The sequence below is a fragment of the Hyaena hyaena genome, unplaced genomic scaffold (genome assembly GCF_003009895.1).
Source record: "Hyaena hyaena isolate Hyena2069 unplaced genomic scaffold, ASM300989v1 scaffold_1652, whole genome shotgun sequence".
NCBI classification, from domain to species: domain Eukaryota; kingdom Metazoa; phylum Chordata; class Mammalia; order Carnivora; family Hyaenidae; genus Hyaena; species Hyaena hyaena.
Genome location: NW_024082291.1, coordinates 222,666 through 231,518, shown reverse-complemented (window position 1 = coordinate 231,518; position 8,853 = coordinate 222,666). Strand labels below are relative to the sequence as shown.

At 37.9% G+C, this 8,853-nt stretch overlaps 1 non-coding gene across 1 annotated transcript; it reads left to right on the top strand.

Moving 5' to 3' along the window:
• The first annotated feature begins 277 nt into the window (after positions 1 to 277).
• On the top strand, positions 278 to 384 carry LOC120226336. The gene has a single exon (XR_005526995.1). It is a non-coding gene; the product is annotated as a U6 spliceosomal RNA (small nuclear RNA).
• The last annotated feature ends 8,469 nt before the right edge of the window (positions 385 to 8,853 follow it).

Below are 8,853 nucleotides of genomic sequence, written 5' to 3'. Positions count from 1 at the left end.
CCTTTTTGATTCAGGGAGCTTATTTTCCATGGTAGCTTCTCCTACACTTATCTCCAGCATTTAAAGGACAATTATGACAGAGTTTTGAAAGAATGTTGGTAATTCCCCAACCTTAGTGCCTTGTTGAAGTTTATTTTCAGTGTTCTCTCAGAAGAGAAAGGTTATGTGAACTCAGGTTATAGGAAGTTCCTGTATGCCCGTTTGAATGTCTTCCTCAACATGAAGCCAAGGCACCTTTGACATCCAAATATCTTTTAGTACGAATCATTATTAAATTGTGCTCACTTCGGCAGCACATATATTAAAATTGGAACGACACAGAGAAGATTAGCATGGTCCCTGCGCAAGGATGACACGCAAATTCGTGAAGCGTTCCATATTTTTTAGGTCCCAAAAAGAGACACCAAGGGATACCATTCAAAAAACACTCTCTGAAAGGATAGGCCCTGGACAGTCAAAGAGTCTTCTTGGATATAGCAGCGCTCATAGATACAGAGAGCATTAACAGGTCTTTAAAACTAACAAGAGCTGGAAAGCTAACTAAAATGATGAAACGAAAGAGCTCTCCTCCAAAGAAACTCCAAGAAGAAATGACAGCTAATGAACTGCTCAAAACAGATATCAGCAGCATCACTGAACAAGATTTTAGAATAATAATGGTAAAATTAATAGCTGGGCTTGAAAAAAACATTGGGGACATCAAAGAAACTATGGCTACAGACAGAATGGAAAATAAAAATAGGCATGAAGAATTAAAAAATGCGATAAATGAGATACATAATAAATGAGATTATTTATCTCCAATGCACGGATTGAAGAAGCAGAAAGGAGAATAAGTGATTTAGAAGACACCATTATAGAAAAACAAGAAGCTGACAAAAAAAGAGATAAACTGATCCAGGAACAAGAAAGAAGACTTCGAAAGCTCAGCGACACGGTCAAATGCAACAATATCCGTATCATAGGAATCGCAGAAGAGGAAGAGAAAGGGAAAGGTGCTGAAGGAGTCCTGGAACAAATTATAGCAGAGAACTTCCCCGACCTGGGGAAGGAAGTCAATGTGGAAGTACAAGAGGCTCAGAGGACTCCCCTCAGACGTAACCTGAATCGATCTTCTGCACGACATATCATAGTGAAAATGGCCAAATACAAGGACAAAGAGAGAATTTTGAAAGCAGCTAGGGAGAAAAGGGCCCTCACATACAAAGGGAAACCTATCAGAGTGGTGACAGACCTATCTACTGAAACTTGGCAGGCTAGAAAGGAATGGCAGGAAATCTTCAATGTGATGAACGGTAAAAATATGCAGCCAAGAATCCTCTATCCAGCAAGCCTGTCATTCAAAATAGAAGGAGAGATAAAAACCTTTCCAAATAAACAGAAATTGAAAGAATTTGTCACCACGAAGCCAGCCCTACAAGAAATCCTGAGGGGGATGCTCTGAAGGAAAGGTTGCAAGGAACAAAGATACCAGAGACACCACCACAAACATGAACCCTACAAAAGATACAAAGACTCTAAACCCACATATTTCAATAATAACACTGAATGTAAATGGGCTGAATGCTCCAATCAAAAGACATAGGGTAGCAGAATGGATTAAAAAACAAAATCCATCAATATGCTGTCTACAAGAAACTCATTTTAGACGGGAAGATACCTTCAGATTAAAAGTAAGGGGATGGAGAAATATATATCATGCTACAGGAAATCAAAAGAAAGCCGGAGTAGCGATACTTATATCAGACAAACTGGACTTTAAATTAAAGACAATCACAAGAGATGAAGAAGGGCACTACATAATAATTACAGGGTCCATCCATCAGGAAGAACTAACAATCATAAATGTCTATGCACCGAAAATGGAAGCACCTAAATATCTAAAACAATTAATCACAAACACAAACAAGCTTATAGATAAGAATGTGCTAATAGCAGGGGACTTTAATACTCCGCTTACAGCAATGGATAGGTCAACCAGACAGAAAATCACTAAAGAAATAATGGCCTTGAAAGACACATTGGACCAGATGGACCTGACGGATATATTTAGAACGTTACATCCTGAGGCCAGGGAATTTACATTCTTTTCAAGTGCGCATGGCACATTCTCCAAGATAGAACACATACTGGGACATAAAGTAGCCCTCAATAAATATAAAAGAATTGAGATCATACCATGCACACTGTCAGATCATAATGCTTTGAAACTTGAAATCAGTCACAGGAAGAAGTCTGGAAAACCTCCAAAAACATGGAGGTTAAAGACCATCCTACTAAAGAATGAATGGGCAAATCAGGAAATTAGAGATGAAATTAAAAAACATATGGAAACAAGTGAAAATGAAAACACAACAATTCAAAATCTATGGGATGCGGCAAAGGCAGTCCTAAGAGGAAAATACATTGCTCTCCAGGCCTATTTCAAGAGATTAGAAAAAGCGCAAGTCCAAAATCTAACAGCTCACCTAAAGGATCTAGAGGCAGAGCAACAAGAGCACCCTAAACCCAGTAGAAGAAGAGAAATAGTAAAAATTAGAGCAGAAATAAACAACATAGAGACCAAAGAAACAATTGAACAGATCTATGAAACCAAGAGTTGGTTTTCTGAAAAAGTAAACAAAATTGACAAACCTCTAGCCAGGCTTATCAAAAAGAGAGAGCACCCAAATAGACAAACTTATGAATGAAAATGGACTTATTACAACCAACCCCTCAGAAATATAAGCAATTATTAGGGAACACTATGAAAAACTCTATGCCAACAAATTGGACAACTTAGAAGAAATGGACAAATTCCTAAACACACACTCACTATCAAAATTCACATGGGAAGAAATAGAAAACCTGAACACACCCATAACTAGTGAAGAAATCGAATCAATTATCAAAAATCTCCCAACAAATAAGAGCCCTGGACCTGATGGCTTCCCTGGGGAATTCTACCAGACATTTAAAACAGATTTAATCCTAATTCTTCTCAAGGTATTCCAAAAAATAGAAATCAAAGGAAAACTCCCAGATTCATTTTATGAAGCCAGCATCACTCTGATTCCCAAGCCAGACAGAGAGCCAGCAAAAAAAGAGAACTACAGGCCAATATCCTTGATGAATACGGATGCAAAAATCCTCAACAAGATCCTTGCAAATCGAATCCAGCAGCACATAAAAAGAATCATCCACCAAGATCAAGTGGGATTCATTCCTGGGTTACAGGGCTGGTTCAACATTCGCAAATCAATCAATGTGATCCATCATATCAATAAAAGAAAAGATAAAAACCATATGATCCTGTCAATAGATGCAGAAAAAGCATTTGACAAAATACAGCATCCCTTCTTAATAAAGACTCTCGAGAAAGTTGGGATAGAAGGAACCTACTTAAACATCATCAAAGCCATCTATGAGAAGCCTTCAGCTAACATCATCCTCAACGGGGAAAAACTGAGAGCTTTCCCCCTGAGATCAGGAACACGACAGGGATGTCCACTCTCACCACTGTTGTTTAACATAGTGCTGGAAGTCCTAGCATCAGCCATCAGACAACAAAAGGAAATCAAAGGCATCAGAATTGGCAAAGAGGAAGTCAAACTTTCACTCTTCGCAGATGACATGATACTCTACATAGAAAACCCGACAGACTCCACCAGAAGCCTACTAGAACTGATCCAAGAATTCAGCCAAGTTGCAGGGTACAAAATCAACGTACAGAAATCGGTTGCATTTTTATACACCAATAATGAAGCAACAGAAAGAGAAATCAAGAAACTGATCCCATTCACAATTGCACAAAAAACCATAAAATACCTCGGAATAAACCTAACCAAGGATACAAGAGATCTGTATGATGAAAACTATAGAAAACTTATGAAGGAAATTGAAGAAGACACAAAGAAATGGAAAAACATTCCATGCTCATGGATAGGAAGAATAAATATAGTTAAGATGTCATTACTACCTAAAGCACTCTACACATTCAATGCAATTCCAATCAAAATTGCACCAGCATACTTCTCAAAACTAGAACAAACTATCCAAAAATTTGTATGGAACCACAAAAGACCCCGAATAGCCAAAGTAATACTGAAAAATAAAACCAAAACGGGAGGTATCACCATCCCAGACTTCAGCCTCTACTACAAAGCTGTCATCCTCAAGACAGTATGGTATTGGCACAAAAACAGACACATAGACCAATGGAACAGAATTGAGAACTCAGAAGTGGACCCAAAAGTATACAGCCAACTGATCTTTGACAAAGCAGGAAAGAATATCCAATGGAAAAAAGACAGCCTTTTTAACAGATGGTGTTGGGAGAACTGGACAGCAACATGCAGAAGAATGAAACTAGATCATTTTCTCACACCATGCACAAAAATCAACTCAAAATGGATAAAGGACCTGAACGTGAGACAGGAAACTATCAACACCCTAGAGGAGAAAGCAGGAAACAACCTCCTTGACCTCCACCGCAGCAACTTCTTACTTGACACATCCCCAAAAGCAAGGGAATCAAGAGCAAAAATAAACTGTTGGGACCTCATCAAGATTAAAAGCTTCTGCACAGCCAAGGAAACAACCCAGAAAATTAATAGGCAACCAACGGAATGGGAAAAGATAGTTGCAAATGACATATCAGATAAAGGGTTAATATCCAGAATCTATAAGGAACTCACCAAACTACACGCCCGAAAAACAAACAACCCAGTGAAGAAATGGGCAGAACATATGAACAGACACTTCTCCAAAGAGGACATCCAGATGGCCAACAGACACATGAAACGATGCTCAGCATCCCTCCACATCAGGGAAATACAAATCAAAACCACACTGAGATACCACCTCACGCCAGCCAGAGTGGCTAAAATGAGCACATCAGAGAACTCTAGATGCTTGCGAGGATGTGGAGAAACGGGCACCCTCCTACACTGTTGGTGGGAATGTAAACTGGTACAGCCCCTCTGGAACACAGTGTGGAGGTTCCTAAGGAAACTAACAATAGAACTCCCCTATGACCCAGCAATAGCACTGCTAGGAATTTACCCAAGGGATACAGAAATGCTGATGTATAGGAGCACATGTACCCCAATGTTCATAGCAGCACTCTCCACAATAGCTAAAACATGGAAAGAGCCTAAGTGTCCATCAACAGATGAATGGATCAAGAAGATGTGGTTTATCTATACCGTGGAATACTACATGGCAATGAGAAACAATGAAGTCTGGCCATGTGTAGCAATGTGGATGGACCTTGAGGGTGTTATGCTGAGTGTAATAAGTCATGCAGAGAAGGACAAATATCATATGTTTGCAACGTATAGGCGGATTAGGTGGAACTTGACGGAGGTACAAGGGGGAGAAGAAGGGGGGAAATGGTGGGGGAAAGGGAGAGAGGCAAACCATGAGAGACTCTTGAATGATGACAAAAACTGAGGACTGATGGATGTGAGGGGGAGGAGGGATGGGCATGGAGGAGGGCACTTGTAAGGATGAGCACTGAGTGTTATGTGGAAACTAATTTGACAATAAACTATTTGTAAAAAAAAAAAATCCAAAAAAACCCCAAATCATTATTAAATTGAGATTTCAAACAATCATCTGAGTAAGTGGTTGTTTAACTAATGCGCTACATTTAGAAACTATAGGAAGTATCCTAATATCAACATATTTATGTCAAAAATTCTACCTTTATTCTAAAGCTAGAATCCACACGATGTGTTCTATCTTCACATACTAGCCATTTTAATAATTGAATTAATGCACATGTTAATTTTTAGATAGAAACATATAAATTGTCATATTTATAGGTCAAAAATGGTCAAATATAATTTCATATGATTAATAAACACAACCTTATTTTATTTTAAGGAACATTTGATGTTTCCTTGTATTTTCTGAGACCTGACTCTAATTATAATGGAAAAAGTAATGGGAGCAACCTGAGTAAAAGTCTTTTGTAAGGTCATTACTTCAAGTGAGTTAATTATAGGGTTTCCAGACAAGCCAGGTGTAGCTTTCCCAAGTAGCAGATGGAAGGCTGTTTATGCTGGCAATGGTGTTGGGCATTTGTATCAACTGAATCCACCTAAATATGAGTGAAAGAAATGTCTTATCCCTGCAACTTCAGTGATTTGAGTTTTACTGTTTCCAAATCTGTGACTATTTTTTTCTGTAAGATACCCAGAAATATTTGTAAATTCACCTGATGCTTTAACTCAGCAACTCAGGGTATCAGATTTGCATATGAGTTTAAGTATGTCACTTCTGTGGCTACTGTCAAATTATTTCAGGACAATAATAAAATCTTCTTAGTTTCTTCTTCATGTTTTAAACTAGGGATTTAATGCTCTGAGCTTGCCTCTTTTCTTGAACTGCTCCAATTCAGAAAGAAAATGCCACCCTATCCCACCTACATTTGTTGTTTATTTGCAACAAAATGGCCAATCACATTATTATTTCATTCCAGGTGACTATGAATAATAATTCAAGTATTTTGCTGTTGCATTCCATGAACTACCAATTTCCTATTTCCCAGTGATAATTGGGTCTCACTGAAAACCCAAAACTGTCAGATAATCAATCTCAGTTTCCCATCTTTGAGTAATATATCCCCACATCTATTTCCAGTTACACAATAGATTGTCATTAAAGGTACATGGAAGGAAGATAAATTATTTTAGGTATTATAGGAGTTATTTAAAACAGATGCTTATAAGATTATTAGAACTTTTTAAGAAGTTAGCTTCAGGCCAGGGCTTCTCAAATGATTGCTAGGACACAAGAGAACAGACCTCTGTTAAGAGTATCTCTAGGGGCACTTGGGTGGCTCAGTGGATGAAGTGTCTGACTTCAGCTCAGGACATGATCTCACAGTTTGTGGGTTTGAGCCCCCTGTTAGGCTCTGTGCTGCTTGCTCAGAGTCTGGAGCCTGCTTCAGATTCTGTGTCTCCTTCTCTCTCTGCCCCTCCCTGCTCATGCTTTGTCTCACTCGATATCTCAAAAATAAATAAATATAAAAAAAACTTTTTTTAAAAAGAGTTAGTATCTCTGCCACAATTATGAACACAGATCACAAGGTCACTGCTATGACTACTGTAGTCAAGTATGCACACTTTACTTGAAATTCAAGCATTCAGAATCAAGAAATTAGTACCAGAACTTCCACAATGTCATGGACACTGAAAAGTGAAACCCAACAGTTTTTTTTTTTTAATTTTTTTTTAATGTTTTATTTATTTCTAGGAGAGCGAGAGAGACAGCGTGAGCAGGGGAGGGTCAGAGAGAGAGGGAGTCACAGACTGAAACAGGCTCCAGGCTCCGAGCTGGCAGTCAGCACAGGGCCGATGCGGGGCTTGAACCCACCAACCGCGAGATCATGACCCAAGCGAAAGTCGGACGCTCAATCGACTAAGCCACCCAGGCGCCCCGAAACCCAACAGTTTTTAGCACTGCAATCACCTTCTAATATTCATGGAGTAACTCATTATTGGAACCTCCGTAATCTTGCTCAATAACTCAAAGTAACATAACAGGAAGTTAGCCTCTGCTTAACCACTGTTTCCTAATTTTATAAAATAATATAATTTGTGGAATTTACCCATACCTAGACCGTAACTAATAGCAAGGAAAACTAAAAGAAATGTCCTATGTCTGCAACATAGGAAAGAAAGCTGGAAGAGGATAAAAATGTATGCTGATTGCCAATCAATTATATCGGGTCCAACTTAAAGGCCAGCATATTGGATGGGCAGAATTATTAAATTACAACATATGATGAGCATTTTTGGAGTGGAAAAGAGTGTGAGCTAACACCCCAAATTTTCAGATAACAAGAAAAATAAACTTTACTGGTATCATGGATCACATACATGAATTATTTTTTAGATTGGGGCTGGCAAACTGTAGTTTGTGTCCTGTTTTTGTAATATATGTGAGCCAAAAATGGTTTGTTTGTTTTTTTTTACATTTTTAAAGTGTTGGGAAAAAGTGTAAAAGAAGATGACTTAGGTGGCATGCAAACCCTAAACTATTTATTATTGGGTCTTTTTCCCCAAAATGTCTGCTGACCCCTGTGTTAAATGATACCAAATAGGTTAGAGAGAACATAATTCATTAGAATTTAGCATTCATGAAGAAACAGACTTTGCCCTTCCTATACTCATTCCTAGTATGGTATCTGATACCTGGTACACAGTAAGTACTTAAGTGTTGAATCAACATAATTTACAACACTACCAATTTTTAGCAGACTTTAGCATCATCTCTGTATATTGTGTGTGTGTGTGTGTTTTTTGGTACACACACATTACCACTGTCATTCAGATTATGAAATAACATAAGTAATATATTATTCTAGACTGGTATCCATGTCAAAGTGGCACATTGACTCATATCCAACCATATATAAAATCAGGTCTGATTTTGAAACATCTTTATCACCCTTCAGTTTCTATACAACCTGGATCTTTTCTTGCTTGGTTAAATTTATCTCAAGCAATATATTCCCTGTCACTGAAACCTATTAATCTAGTTTAATGGTGACTTATTCACACCTCTGTATGCATTAGAAAACAAAAACAAAAACAGAGTAACAACCACATCAAAACTTTATCAAGAGATAGATTTACCTATGTAACACCTAAGGGCTCATATGCAGAATAAATTCTTTTTTATTACAGATATGAAGAATAATTAATTAGGAATATAGTGTGCTTTTTGTTCTGTTTTGTTTTTTGTTCAAACTCATGTCCCTTTTATTAAATTCCATGTTACCATGACATGGTTTGGTACTCAATAGAGGAAATTTTGTTCAAATAAGGCAGTATGTTATCATCAGTATTTCTAGGTGATGGT